Here is a 15,188-nt window from a genome sequence, read left to right as displayed (position 1 = left end):
CCCAGGTGGGGATCAGGGCATTAATTAAACTCACCCAACTTCCCCCACGAGACCAGTGGTCCCGAGCCTGGACACTGCCCCCCACGTGGTCTCCTGCACCAGAAAGTGGCTCCTCACAGGTCCCAGCCTGGAGACGGATTCGCCTTGTGGACCAGCCTCACAGGCACCCTGCCCTCCCCCAGAGCCCACCCCAACCTAGCCTAATTCGGTCCTAAGTATTCCTAAGGTGCCTTCCAATTTCCCGCTGTAATAAATGGCACAGAATGCAAATGGAGGTGGATGTGGGACACAGATGTTTGCACTAATTTAATTGAGGGAACACCTTGGATTAAACACTTTGCAAAACACTCACAAATAGGTTCAGTGCATTCGGTAATGAAAAGCCTCCCAGCCCCCTGGCACTTTGCTGAGGCTGCCTGGGGCTGGGAGTGGGAGGGCGTTGGGGGACAGACCCAGAACAGGCGGCAGGCAAGATACTCCAACCGGGGGAGAAGGCGAGGGAGCCATGTTCCTGGGAGGGCTTCCAGCAGACTCTCCACCAGCTGGGGACAATCCTCCCAAGAGACAGATCTGGAAGGGTTGGGGATGCGGGAAGGCAGCATCTGCCTCTGCAAGTGGAGGACTGCTCACCTGTAGAGGTCAGCAGCAGGTAGACGCCGCCCATCCTTAGGACGCAGCTCCAACCTGGAGGCTTCACCACCCAGCTGAGGGCCAGTCACCCTCCTATAGAGGACTAGGGCCCAGTGACCCCAGGGAAGATCAGCCTCATTGACCTTTGGGGCATGAAGGTGGGTGGGAAATATCTCATAAATTTCGGGGTGATTTACAATGTGTTAATCCCTCTAAAGCTTCTTCTTCCTCTCCTTCCTCTGTAGCTTAGGATGCTTCAGAAGCTCGAATCCTGTGCCACTACCAAGCCCCAACTCTTCCCTTCATCTTTCATCCTTCCATCCATTCATCCATTTGGCTCTGGGGCTACAGCGATGAATGAAGCCCAGCACCTGCCCTGGAGATGCACCTGCCTCCCTGGTGAGGGAGGCAGACATTGACAGTCCCAGGCGCACTGTGACAAATGCCCTCATGGAGGTATCCTTGGTAACCTGGCAGCCTGGAGACAGTGCAGCAACTCGGCATCAGAGGATCAAAAGGCCAGTGGAGAGAAGGGGGAAAGGCATTCCTGGCACAGGGAACAGCATATGCAAAGATAACAAGGCATGAAAGTCTAGGCAATGACAGAGGCTTAGGAGAGACCATTTCCATTTCCTGTCCTTGGGGGACAGGTGGCTTAAATGAAGGTGGATTACTTTCCCCAGACTCATCCTCCCACCCCAGGGACGGTCCACCAGGAAGGGGAGAGGCAGGGGTCTCTGGGCTGAGGCTCTAGCCCCTGAAAGATCCCACAGTTAGTCAAATCTAGAATCAGTTCCCATAATGATTGCTCTGTAAGTCTCAGAGTTCAAATCAGGCCTGGATGATTTTATATTCCTGAAAACAGAATCCCTAATTTTCAAACACAATGATCACTTCAAGTGTAATAACCATTATAGTAATAACCTCTTACACTTGTGCAGTGCTGTATAGTTTACAAAACACTTTCACATATCTCTCATAATCCCCCACCAACAACCCTTCAAGAAAGATAGAAGAAGGAGACTTATTATTTTTGCATTCTGGAAGAGAAAATTAAAGCCAAAGTCCCAGGTAAGTAAATAACAAAACCGAAGTCTGTCTGACACTAAAGTGCAATCCTTTCCTCGTGCATTCACCAAGCTTTGTTGAGCACCTACTGCATACCTAGAAACACTACAGACTCACAGCATAGCATGGTGGGGATATTAGGATGATTACAAGCCTAGAGGAAGAGACAGACCATGGACAGACATACCTGGACTAAATGGCAGCAAATAGAGCACAAAAACTCAGAAACCAAGAAAGACACAAAGCCCCTCTCTTCAAAAACTGCCTCGCGCGCACACACACATACACACCTGTGCACCCCACATGCAGATCTGAGCCATTGCTCCTGGGCTGCCCCCTCCCCAGCATGGACTGTAGACTCTTCCACTCCTGACATCCCCAATGCCAGATGGGCTACAGTCCAGAACAGTCCAGGACCAGCAGCTGGAGGTCGCACTGTAGGGCCTGTGCATGGCTCCAGCCCCCAGCACACACAGGCACAGACAGGTGGGCACACACAGGCATCCCAGCCCACACGTGAGCCCTGGCATTGTGGGGAGCAAGAGTGGGACACACTCCCGGGGTGGCTTAGGCTCCCGTCAGGATGGGTGAGTGGGGAGGGGAGGCTGGGAAGCATAGGAGCTTGCTGCTCCCTCCAGGTAGATCCTCCTGGGGCCCCTCAGTGGGCCCAGTTACCGGCAGACACGGCCTGGCCCTCTGATGAGGACAGATGAGGCTCAGTGCCCTCTGCAAAGATAATACCCACCTGACAGGGTGCCTGCAACAGACGCTGACGGGGCGCAGGGCCCACACGTGGAAGTCACGAGTGGGCAGGCGGGCACCTCTGCAGGCCTTGGTGGACATCAGCCTCCCGGCCCCCACCATCACGCCTCAGGGCCGGGGGGCTTCATAAAAGGCACGTCTCCATCACCCCACCCTCTCCTTGGTTCATCCATTCACACTTTGTCTCAACCAACCTCGTGGGGTGCCTATTCTGGCCAGGCACTGGCATTAAGAGAAGAATGAGATTCAGTCCTTAACTTGGCCAGATAGACTAATACGTGCTTGAGGTCCTGTGATGATCTACAGGGAGGGGAGAGCAGCAGCACTGGGGCGGGGGCGGGGACGACCTGAAGGAGGAGGTCACAGAGGAGATATGTGAGCCGGGTATTAGGGGAGAAGCAGGGGTACGGGCTGAGGATATCCCAGACACAGAAACACCATGTGCAAAGGCACCGAGGCATAAAAGTATACAGAATATTTGGGGGGATATTCAGCAGCCCACACACTTGGGGTGGATGTCTGAGCACCAATATGTACAGGGAGGTTAGAGCAGCAAGGGGGTGGGAGACGAAGGTAGAAAAGTAGACCAGGGTTGAACTGTGAAGCCCCCGGTCAGCCAGGCCAAGGAAGCTGACCTTCAACCTGGCCATAGTAAAGAACCACTGGGGTTGGTCCCATGTGGGAGTGACATGGTCACATACTCGCAACTCACAGCATTAATTAGGCTCCGGCCACCGCAGGCACAGCACTAGGCTCCTCGGTATATGAATAGATTAATAGGAGGCTCTCCTTGGCTAGCCCTGATGATAAATGAATCTAAGGAGTTTTTCTCCTCTTTGATTCATGCAATTATTCCTGGAGAAATGGCCAATTTTGGAGCAATTTTTCCTCTCTGAAGAGCCAGACTGGCTGGCTAACAGTGAAGGCAAGGGGAGGGGATCCCACACCACCACCGGACCCCCACAGCCAGGGCTGCTGGGAGGAGCACTTGGAAATCCTTCAGAACCTCCTCACAAGCCTTATGGTTCTCTGAGGGTTTGGGAAGAGCCTGAGAGTGGGTAATGGTGGAGGTGACAGGAGCCATAGAGGAAGAAAACAGAGGGAAATCCCTTCAGGCTGGACAAGGATTTATGACTGTCTGCGTTTCCATGAACAGGAGACGGGCAAGGTGGGTGGGTGGCCGCCACCTTGCAGCTTCCAAACCCCCGCTCACAGCAGGAAAGGGTCTCCCTCCTTTTCTGTCTCTTCTCTCTCCTCCCTCCCCTCCCTCCTCCCTAGCTGCTCTCCAGAAAGGTTTATGGAGAAGACTCCAAATAGCCCCCTCTCCTGCAGGCACAGTCACACCAACTGAAAGGAGATTTAATTAGCAAAATCTCGTTAGGCAAACGAAATTATCCGTAAGACAATACTCTTCTGGACAGGGGGTATGATTAAACAAAGCCATTAATTGAGAGAGTCGCTTTGGCAGCTCCCCGATGTGATGCGCTCATCTCTGGGCAGGCTCCACTCTGCCTCCTTGGACCAGGGACACAGACTCTTCGCCTCCTCCCCCGTCCAGCCCACCCCTCCCCACTTCATCTCCCTCTTCCGGGAGCGCCTCCAGTTGGGGCTGCAGACCTGGCTTCTCATCAGCGGCCTCTTCGCCACCAGACTCCTGCTAAAGTGCCTTGATTGCATAATGCCTATTTGCATAATGTAAATTGCAATCTCCTAGCTCAGGAGGCAGGAATCACAGAACAGCCATTATTTTTTACCACTCCACAAAAATTCTACATTTAGAAAGCAGATTTGCAGCTCAGAAAGCTGTATAAATCTGAATCCGCCAGAAACGCCATTAAATCACACCAATTAAGCTGGACCAACGAAGAGCCCCTGTCACTGCTCTCTGTACACTCAAGGACTCCCAGTGCAGATGGAGGCCATGAGAAACTGGAGGCTGTGGCAGCGGGGCTGGGAGCAGAAGCTGGAAGAGGCAGGAAATTCTGTCTGGTAAACCTTAGCACACACCCCAAGCATAGACTCCCATCAAGACCTGGTCCGGCACAGAAAGAGGGAGGTAAAACTAGTCTGTGTATTCTAGGCTCGTTGCCTGATTTCTTGTGGGCACGCTGTCTGACCATCTGCAGAGTTTTAATTTACAGAGAGGAGACAGTATGTGAGGAAGAAAACCGTACCTTTGGCAAAGGTAATGGGGAGCCCCATGGTGTTCCACATGGGGTCAAACATCCACCCTTTTAGCAGCACTGGAATGACCTATTCTCTCTTCTCCCAAGTCCCCTCCAGCCAAGCGAAAGAAAAAACAAGGACAAATCCTGCTCAGACTGGGCTGAGCTGGCTGGATCCTGAGCTCCTTTTAAGAGCTGTTCCCTAGGGGTCACTGGGGAAAGGGCTGAGCCTTAAGGTCTCTGCAAAGAGGACATTCCCTTGGACAGCCACCTAAGATCCCAGCTTCTCTGCAGCACATACCTGGTTGCTCTTTTGCCTCTTTATTGCTCATTCAATATTCATTTGTCAAAGGGCAAGATACTAATGTGTATTATTAAAATATCAATAGTTTATGAGTGAACTTTTATGGGAGTACAGTTAAAGGCAAGATTCTTGACCATCTCTGTCAGAAGCAATGCAAAGGAATAACCTTTCTTTCCAACTCCAGTGATGAAGGAATGGCTGAACCATGATTGAGTGCCTATCCCGTGCCAGGAATGGCTTTAGGTGCATGCACATGCTGGATTTCACTGAGTCCCCCAAGCATCCTGGGGAGTACATACAATCCCATCTTTATTCCAGAGACAAGGAATCCAAAGACCAAAGAGGTGTGCCCAGGATCACAAAGGTGCTAAGTCACAAGGCTGGGATTCAAACCTGAGCTTTGGGCTTCCAATCCAACGTGTCCCCTCCAAGCTGGTGCCTTGAAAATCTAAATGATTTTTATGTTTTTATCTATTTCCTTCATTTGCCCAAATTAAATATTAGTTTCCTGACCTCAGATTCACCAAACGGGAAAGAACAGGAAATCATTCCACGCTTTCACACAGCCTCAACTCCACAAAGTGGGCCCACTTAGATATACGTAAGCAAGTTTCTAGAATCGTGTCTGCACATTTAGAACCTGAAAACTGAAGGTGACATTGGGGATGACGTCCTCAGACATTACCATTTTATAGGAGGGTAAACTGAGGCTCTTCGAGGCACGCAAGGAAGTGGTTTACATCTCTGGAGAGAGTCCTAAGTTGAATTTGGACTCTGTTACAAACTTACTCTGTTATTTTCTAGGGTATTGCTCCGGTTCTGAGCCACCTCTCCTTTTCTGTAATACAGAGATAATACCAGCATCCCATAAAGCAGAGTGAGGGGTCAATGAGAAAATGCACCCCAATGGCTTAGCATAGTGCCTACCATGTAGCAAGTGCCCAATAAGTGTTGGTTACTAATACTAATATTAAGCTGATGTGGAAGAACACAAAAGTCTTTGTACAAACCCCAGCACCTTTTCAATAAGACCAAGCCCACTCACCCCTCTCTTCCCTGCCCCTTTCCTTTTGGCATTAGCCATTCTCAGATCTCAGTCATTTGGGAAGATGGGCTGGTTCTTTTTCTACTCTTTGGTTGCTTGGGTTTTGTTTCCATCCCCTTTAGTCACAACAAGCCATCCAGGGCACTCAGATTCCCTTCCAGAATTCAGCTGCATCTGGGTCAGGAAAGTGGCAAAGGAAAGGGAGCCTGGTTCCTGCAGGACACAGCCTCCCCAGGTCATAGCATGGGGCAGAGGGGAAGGAAGGAAAGAAAACAGACGATGTGGCGTTCAGAATTCCCCAGGCCCCAGAACAGCCCCTTGTAGCCTCCTGATCTTTGTCTGAAACCTACCCCAGCTTGGTAGGCCTTGGCAATGGAGTACGTGGAGCCCTGGATATGAATGAAGGGCTCGAGGCTTGTGGAGTCCTTGGTCTAAGACCCCTCCAGACCTGACACTGCAGACCTGACAACCCAACTCAGTGGAGGCAACTGGACTCACTTTTGCCGAGATGGACCATGAGGGAGAGGTTTCTACTAGCTGCACGACTCCCTGACACCAGCATGCCCCACCCAGGAAGGAAACCTCCCTTGGCCTCCGAGGGGCCCTTTCAACTAAACATCTGTGAGTTAAGGGACAGTTTGATTTATCTAAGGTAGGATTTCTTTAGCCTGTCCTTCTAGGGGAGCATGTCATCCCCCAGGAAGCGTCCATTTCATTCTCTCTGGGAAATAGATGAGGCTGTGCTGTGCCACACCATTAACTGAAATACTGGTTATGGTAGGTTGTATTCTCCCAAGATGGCTGCAACAAGGTCTGTCCTATTCCTCATGCTATTTCACACTGAATGGCTATTCTTCCAATGTGCTATTGATACTCCTTTGGTGGAGGCGGGGGGAGGTGTCTGTGTTCCCTTCTCTGAAACCTAGATGGACTTTTGCAGCTGCCCCAGTTGCAAGAATGCGGTGGCAGCGGTGCTGCCCGACTTTGGAGGGCCGGCATAAAAGGCAATACAGCTTCCACCTGGCTTTTACTGTCTCTCAGGATGCTCACCCTTGGAATCAAGCCACCATATTGTGAGGAAGCTCAGGCCACACGGAGAGGTCACAGTGGGTCCGGCTGAGACAACCTCAGCCAATGTCTCAGCCCAGAATTACGAGTGAATGAGCCTTTGGATGATTCCAGTATCCACACCAGCGGCACAAAGACAAGCTGCTCCCACCGGGCCCTCTCTGAATTCCTGACCTGCAGACTATGTGAGCAGAATACAAGTTCTTAAGCCATTCTGTTTGGAGGTGATTTGTTACACAGCCTAGCAACTGGGACACCAGTGGAATTGAACTGGAATGTTTTCTGTTTCCCTCCCAAATCCAGTCCTCGCTGGCCTTCTCTCTGAAACTTTAGACTTTTAGACTTTTCCATCCTCACCTGGTCCCCATCACCCTGAGCCTGCATCCCCCGCTCCTCATGCTCCTCCCCATGCAGATGGCAGGAGCCCTGGTAAACCACACCTGAGGGATCATTGCATCTTCCCACTTCAGGCCTGGGACCTGAAGAAAGCTGCTTTTCCTGGTTCCTCACAGTCCCTGTTTCCCTGGGTGAGGGTGGCCCTGTGCCAAGATGCTCAGCCACCCTCAGGGACCGGGGAACGTGCAGACCTATTTCCCCCATGCTCTCAGCTCCCATTAAGGTTCACGCTCAGCTTGCTCCTCATACTTGACTTGACTTATGAGGTCCCTCTAACCTCCGATGCGAGGAGACATCGATTCTCACAAAGGTCATTATCTTCTAGTCTGGCTCCCCTCCTCCCACCCTCCGCCCCACCTCCCAGGCAGGCTTTCCTGGAACAGGACGGAGGGAGGCGCCCTTCCCCATCCCCCCATCTCCAGCCAGGGGGCTCCGACTGCTCCAGAGCCTGGCTGCAGAGGAGGTGCCCTGGGAGCCCAGGCCCGTCAATCACAGAGGCCACCGGCACTGAATCTCAGGCCATTAGGCGGGAGGGCCGGCGCCCTGCTCACTCACCGGGCAGCCATCGGCAGGATGTTAGCCCATCGCAGGGCGGCCATTCTTATGATTTATTCAAATACTCATTACAGTCAATCTATTTTTACACAGAGGTGAAGATGTGTGCTGATAACGGTTAATCATTTATAATTCCACGGACTGGTTGGAAGCCAATGTACTATCAAAGTCGCCGCAGCAGCGGCCCAGCCTCGAGTAGCCCCAGAAGCAGGGTGGAGAAGCTATGCTGGCCCAGGGCCACTCAGCCACCCGGCTGACATCACGAAACAGCAACTCTGCTGAGGGCGCAGCAGGCAAAAGAGAGAAGTGGGAATCCCAGACATTACCCTGCAGGAGCTCAGGGCCCTGCTGCAGAGAGCACAGTAACCCGGGGGCCAGAGGAGGGAGAAGTCACTCTGGCTGGAGGAGGGTGGACTTAGGCCGGGTCCTACAAGTAGGTCGACTTTTGCCAAGTGGGAAGAAACAACATGAACAAATAAGCCTAAGTCTGAGTGGAGCTATTCCTGGGCTGATGGAAGGGACGTGGTCAGCTGCATTTCCTTTTTCCTCCCTCACACCTCCCCAGAAATAACCAGATGTCAAAGCAAGTGCAGGCTATAAACTTGGCCAATTTGGGGACTGATGTCACTACTTCCTCCTCTCACTGTCTCCCAAGCTCAGCCCACAGCGATGGTGGCCAGGGTCTGGGCTAGCCTTGTAAACTCACGAGCTTCCTTCTCCAGAACTCACGACACATGTAACACATCAAGTCACCTTAATGCACAATCAATATGGTCTAATTAAATAGGATGTCATATTACAGGGCTTCTTTGTCACATTCAGACATAATCTAATTAGAGCCCCACTGTATTTTACATTCTGACTAGCTCACTGTTGAGTGTTTCTTGTGCACAATGCATGGCTGTTAAAGACCAGGTTCAGGGCTGGTCTTTAACCCATAACCTTATTGAGTCAGCATGGAAAATGCCAATCAAAGTTACTTACAGTTCACAGCCCCTTTTCTAGTGAGCGGCATGGAGGACAGAAAGCTTCAGAGTCCTGCTCCAGATTTCACCTGTCAATAAAAGAAAACATCTTTATAGACTGTGTAAGATTCTGCAGAGAGTGACAGCCAGGGTAGGGATGGGGTACACCCAGGGGCAGGTCTGGCTCGGGAACAAAGCTGGGGCTGGCAGCCCCACAGCACTGAGAGGGAAAGTCTCCTTGCAAGGGACTCCTGGTGCAAAGGGGTTATTGTCTAGGGCGCTGACCAGGACAGAGAGTGGCTCATGCCCTTCTCTACCTACTTGGTGCCGCAATGTCTTAGGAGTTTCAGCCCCTTCTCTATAGGAACCACAGAGAAAAAAAGGCTCACGGCTGTAGAGTGTCCTGAGCTGACCAAGGCAGGAAGCATTTCCTAGCACCCCCTGCCTGATGGAAGACCCCATGCAGGGGGACGGAGCTGAGAGGCCCTTGTGAAAGAAAGCTTGCAGTCTACACAGGGAAGGCTACAAAAAGCCAGCAAACAACAAAATTGACCCTGATGTTCATGGCGGGGAATGAATATATATGCAAGTCTTGCTGCAGGAAAGAACTTTCAAGTAGAGGCGAAGAGTCCATTTGCGCAGGAAGGAGAAGTTGCATAAAGAATCATGACGGCAAGACTGAAAAGATCAAAAGCCTGACGACCTTTAGTTCTCTTTCTAGGATAAAACAAATTTTTAAAAACCAAGCACATATTTATCAGGTGTCTGCTCTGTGTTCTACGCACACTGAAGCAGCAGGAATCAAATCCGTGGGCCCTGTTACAAAAGCATCCCCTTCACGTCACTGGGGAAGTGAGATCACTCATATGAAATAATGTCCGAGAAGACAAGACTATCTATGAGGTCCTGCTAAAGTATGGAAGAGATGCTCATTCTCTTTCCACAGAGACATGAAGTCTGCAAGGGCTGAAGCACTCAAGGGAGTTTTCCTGAAGAGAGAGAACGTGGCTGGTGGAAGGAAGAGAGAGGGCATTCCAAGGAGGGGGTGCTATGTGAGCAAGAGCCAGGAGTGGGAGATCACGGAGGGTCCTGGGACAATGCAGAGGTCGTTGTGCCTGAAAGAGGCCAGAGCAGGGAATAACGCCAGGAAAGCAGGGCAGGGCCAGAGCATCCAGGGCTTCAAGTGTCAGGCAAGAGTAGTCAGGCTGACCTCTGAGCCCGTAGAGCTTTTGAAGGTTTTTCAACAAGGAAATGACGTGATGTAGAGCCCCCCATTCTCCACCCCATTTAGTATTTTCCCTTTAACTAAGATAAGAAAGGCTTCTTGGAAGAAGGTGGAATTGCAGTTAGAAGATTCAGGCATGTGGTATGGTGAGATGTGCTCATGAAAATAAATCGTCCCTCTTGTTCATAACAATGTCCTCCAGCCAAAGGCACTTCCTCTGGGGCTACGTACTAACAGCAGCAAGATCAAGATTCACAGCTCATGGAGGTACCTCAGAGACAGGACCAGACCACTAGACTACAAGTCACTGAGGACAAGGACGTGTCTTCTGTATCTTTACATCCCCAGAACCTAGCAGAGGGCACAGCATGCGTAAATGTCTGCTGAAATGTTGAATGGTGGACCCTGTTCATTCCAACCAGAATCTACAATAGCACTTCAGAACCAGGCCTTGGCTGGCAACGGGTTCCAATTTGTATTATTCTAAACTACTTATACTACTACTGAGCACTACATGAACTCAGTACACGAAGCCTCTAGATTAAATTAGAGAGCTCTATCCCTGTCCTCTGGGACTGTCCGTCTGAGACACCAGTGACTTGGAAGAGGATGTGGCAGACTTTCCATGTGCACATGATGTAAAAAGTAGGTAGTGTGCTGGAGAGACAGAGTCAACATTGTTACAAAGCTTTTAACGAGCTGAAAGGATGGGCCAAAACTAAAAAGTCCATTTTTCCTCTACCAGTTTTTATTTCTTGCACAATAACATCATGATGACCACAGATGAAATAATTTTGAAAATAAAGAAAAATTGCCCACAATCCCATTACTCTACACCATCAAATTATTATATGCTATGTCCACATGCATATCTACTTTTTTTAACAGAATCTTTTGCAGAAAAAGACTTGACAAGAATATAAACACCAAATCCTGCTCTTGAACTCAAAAATCTATTGCAAAAATCAGAGTGGGCTGACCTGGTTTGAAAAAAAAGACATGGATTATATGAGTTAAATGTAAGCTCAAGATGAGCCCAGGGTACAGTGTTGCTGCCAGATTCACTCAATGTGAGGTTAGGTTGCATTAATAGCCATACCGTGCCTAGTGGAGGGGTGAATGATCTCCACTCTGGACTTATCAGTCCATATTAGTTCTATATGCACTTCTGGCATTATATATTAAGAATTTTGACACCAATGAGTAGAAAAGAGAGGTAAGAGAAGACACCCAGTGGTTAAACTGTGGGTTAAAAGTCTAGTTGTTCCAGGCTCTGGAATCACACTGTATAGGTTTTGATCCCGGCTTGACCACGGGCAAGCTACTGAACTCCTCCATGCCTCAGTTTTTCATCTGTAAAATAGAGCTATTATAAGTCCTACCTCTGAGAGTGTTGGTGAGGACTGAATGACTTCATATACCGTAAGGTGCTTAGAGCAATACCTCACACAAAATAAGCACTCACGGGACGTTAGCTATCACTGCTGCTCTTGCTGCTTTCAGTGTTGTTAGGAGGCTGTGGGGTACATTTGTCCCTCTTTAAAATTATCCGTTGGTCCTGGTTCTAGTGATTAAAGCAATATGATCCCTCTCTCACATGACAGCCCTCCAAATATTTGAAGAAACTATGCGAAAGAGGGACTGTTTTGCTCTAGAGAGTAGGATTACGACTAACCGTCGACATTAGAGGAAGCCAATCTGTGGTGCAATGTAAGAAAGAATTCTCTGGCAATGACAACCATCCAAAATGAGTTAGGCTTCCTTGGAAGGGAGTGCACTTGCAACACTGGAAGGAGAATTCTGCACTGGGTGAGAAGCTTCTCTGAAGCATGGTTTCCCAGATTTGGGTTTCAGCCATCAGTAAAATATTGAAAAACATTAGAAGATGGATAGGGTTGACAAACTTATATTTTGATAAAACATTAATGGTGTCTTCTCTTAGCATCATTTCATGAAACAATTCTACCCTCCAAAGTAAGAAGGGTAAAAATATCTTACAATAAAGGGCCATATTAATTGATAAATACAGCCAGCCTCATGAAAACCATTCCCCCCCATCACACACACACACACACACACACACACACACACACACCTGTGTGCATACGCAACCTCTCCACATTGTCCTTATTTTTCACTCATCACCATGCCCCAGTGGCACTGGCAGTGGCCCATGGGTGCATGTTGGGGAGCCATCCATGTGCATGATATTTTAGGGCCTTCCAGCTCCAGTGGTCTGGGGCAAAGGATCATGTTGAAGGCTTCCAGCCATGCCATAAGGCAAGCAGAATTTGAACTCAGGATTGTCTTATTCACCATGAAAATGAAATGGAATCATAAATGAGATTGACCATTCATATTTACAGATATGAAGGAATTTGCAAAATGGTGAATGAGGAGGGAGTTGAATGGTTGTGTTTGTTTGGAAAAGAGGCAGGGAGAGGGAGAGGAACAAGCGTCCCACAGGAAGTAGCACAGTCGAACCTGACCCTGCATCCTCAAGGACAGCTGTGTGGGCATCCGTGAAGCACACACAGGTAAGTCAGAAAGATGGAGGGAGAGAAGCTTGGGGGTTAACAAAGCCATGGGTCTAACACAGAGAGCACTAGACCAGGGGGGTGAGCCAGACATGGGTTCACCTCCTGACTCTGTCAATAACTTACTGTTTGATCTTGGACAAGGACATTTAGTCACTCTATGCCTCAGTTTCCTCATCTTCAAAATGATAGAATTAGACTACTAGACGATCTTTAAAATAAAATTCCATCTGATATCTACACATTTCTCAGGTTGTCTAGACAAAACCCCCAGGGAGGCCGCTAAGTCTCTTGCTAAGGCAGCTCAGCATGTGGCTGTGGTTAAGAGGAAAGAAGCTGGAGGCAGTTTTGGGTTCCAGCAAGTGCCCATCATTTACCTAACCTTAACCTCTATGGACTTCAATTTCCTCATCTTTAAAAGGGGAATAACAGTAGCACCTTTAAATGAGGTGATGCATGTACAGCATTTTGTGCAATGCCTAAAACATATTAATAACTTAATAAGTGGAGGCTATTGTTGTTGTCATGCAGTGTCATATAGTAACGGCTGGCTGCCACTGAATGGGAAAAAGAGAGACGAATGGAGAAGACTGAGGACTTCCACATTCATCCCACTGCCCATGACAAGTTTTCCTGTGCTTGCCCAAGCCAGACTTTTGGGATGAGGACCAAATTGTGACAAGCCCTTCCAGTACACCAAGAGTCTCCCTAGATACAATTTTTCTCTAAAAAGCTCTCCACAGGCATATGAGCAAACCTTGCAACAGAGAAACAAAATTTGAGTGGAAGAATCTGGTTGAGATAGACCATTCTGGGAGCAAACACCTGAAGGATGACCATCCCTCCAGACGGCAAATCCTGCGGCTCTGCCTCTCCCTGCCCTCCAGTCCCCACTCTGCTCCACCTGTGCCCTCTCAGTACCTGATGACATTTTGCAGTTGCATACAGTTGTCCAATGAGGTTGTCAGTCAGGCAGTAGAGCCCCTGACCAGCAGGCTGTAAGGAACACAATAGCTGGGTAATTGCATAAAGGTATAATTACCTGGCACTAGCTACTTAGCTCTGAGACTCTTACCCGTCCAGCACCGAGAGTACTGCACAGCCTTCCTCTGAGCCTGATGGGCACAGATGCTAACTCCATCCCTGTGCTCAGCCCCCTGGGCCACAGCAGTGCTGTACCCCCAGTTGCAGGGGACGTGGAAAAGGTCCCTCAGTGATGCTCCCCAGGCCTTGCCCAGACCAGCTCTTATCTCAGCCTGTACCTGTCCGTAGAGGTGTGACTATGAAACCCTCGGGGAAATGGTGGTATTGGGGCTAACCCTAATGATTTTTCTACATGGAAAAAGGAACAAGAGGCACTTATGGCCTTTCCATACTGGGAAGAAGCATGTGATTTGCCCTCTGCGCCTGGGAAGGGAAGACTTGCATCCACTGAGTGGTGTGGGCTCACAGAGTGGCACGGCCCCTGCACCGGCAGACCGGGGACGACGTGGGCCTGCTCAGCCTCCCTGGCCCTGTGGAGACATCGTCTGAGGTGCAGAGACACCAAGACTAGGACCTGCTAATTCCCCATCAGGAGTATCACTGCACTTCTGCCCATCCCACTGTCACTAGCCCGATGGGGACTGTCATTCTCTCTCCAGAGTAGTGCGAGGGCCCCTAATAGTTCTCCTGGCCTCCAGCCTCTCCCCATTTCTGCCCATCCACTCCATCCCACCCCACCTCGGCCCTGGGATCTTCCTGAAACACAAATCTGATCACGTCCACCCCTCCTTAAAACCCTCTCATGACTCCTCATTGACTGGCAGAGGTTGCCAACTGGCAGCCCCAAGGTTGGCTCTTGCCTGTCCCGTGTTCTTAAAAATTTTGCCAACATCTAAACACTGGGAAATTTCACATCTAAAGATCCAGGTTTCTAACTTTTCTCCAAAAATGGGATGACCTAACCATGCCAATCCTGAATTTCCATGTGGCAATCATTGGATGGCGTTGAGTATAAGCTGACCCCTCTTAATCGGGCACATGTCCTCCTGTGTGCCCTGCAGAGAGAAGGCAGGTGTCACCCCGGAAGTTTCTCCCGTCATAAGGCCAGACACCTAGAGGCTGCCTCATGCTGCTGCTGAGGGGTTTCAGGGTCAAGGTGATAGTGTGGGGGTGGGTGAGGGGTGTCACAGTATGCTCTCAGCTGTGCTGTACCCAGCTGGTGGCCCAAGGAGGAGGGCTGGGAAATGCCAGCACCGCTCCCACCTGGATCCCCCAAGTGTCCTTCCCTCTCACCTGGGCAACTCCTCCGCTCCTGGCCAGGGGAGAGCTGGGGAAAGGTCCCATCTCAGTTTTCCAGGAATGCCAGTGGCCAGAAGGCAGGTGCTGAGGCACCCCCCCACCCCATACACTCCACCCCTGGGTCTAGCCTCTCCCCACCCCCAACTCTGTGGTGGCTGCACCCCCTCCCTTTATTTCCATCCCAC

General features: G+C 50.0%; 1 protein-coding gene across 5 annotated transcripts in view; it reads right to left on the bottom strand.

The window, feature by feature from the left end:
• Positions 1-15,188, bottom strand: part of PKNOX2 (PBX/knotted 1 homeobox 2) — a 255,932-nt gene that overhangs the window by 179,911 nt on the left and 60,833 nt on the right. For 3 of the 5 annotated variants that reach the window (XM_045555737.1, XM_045555738.1, XM_045555739.1), the window contains exon 2: positions 8,978-9,047. The gene's annotated coding sequence lies outside the window, so the exon portion shown is untranslated. Of the gene's footprint in view, positions 1-8,977; positions 9,051-15,188 lie in introns of those variants that run through there. The other 2 variants (XM_045555741.1, XM_045555742.1) reach the window with 1 other exon arrangement.

Source organism: Lemur catta, chromosome 7, assembly GCF_020740605.2.
Source record: "Lemur catta isolate mLemCat1 chromosome 7, mLemCat1.pri, whole genome shotgun sequence".
NCBI classification, from domain to species: Eukaryota; Metazoa; Chordata; class Mammalia; order Primates; family Lemuridae; genus Lemur; species Lemur catta.
Note: the sequence above shows the minus strand (reverse complement) of the source record. Positions and strands in the feature narration are given on the sequence as shown.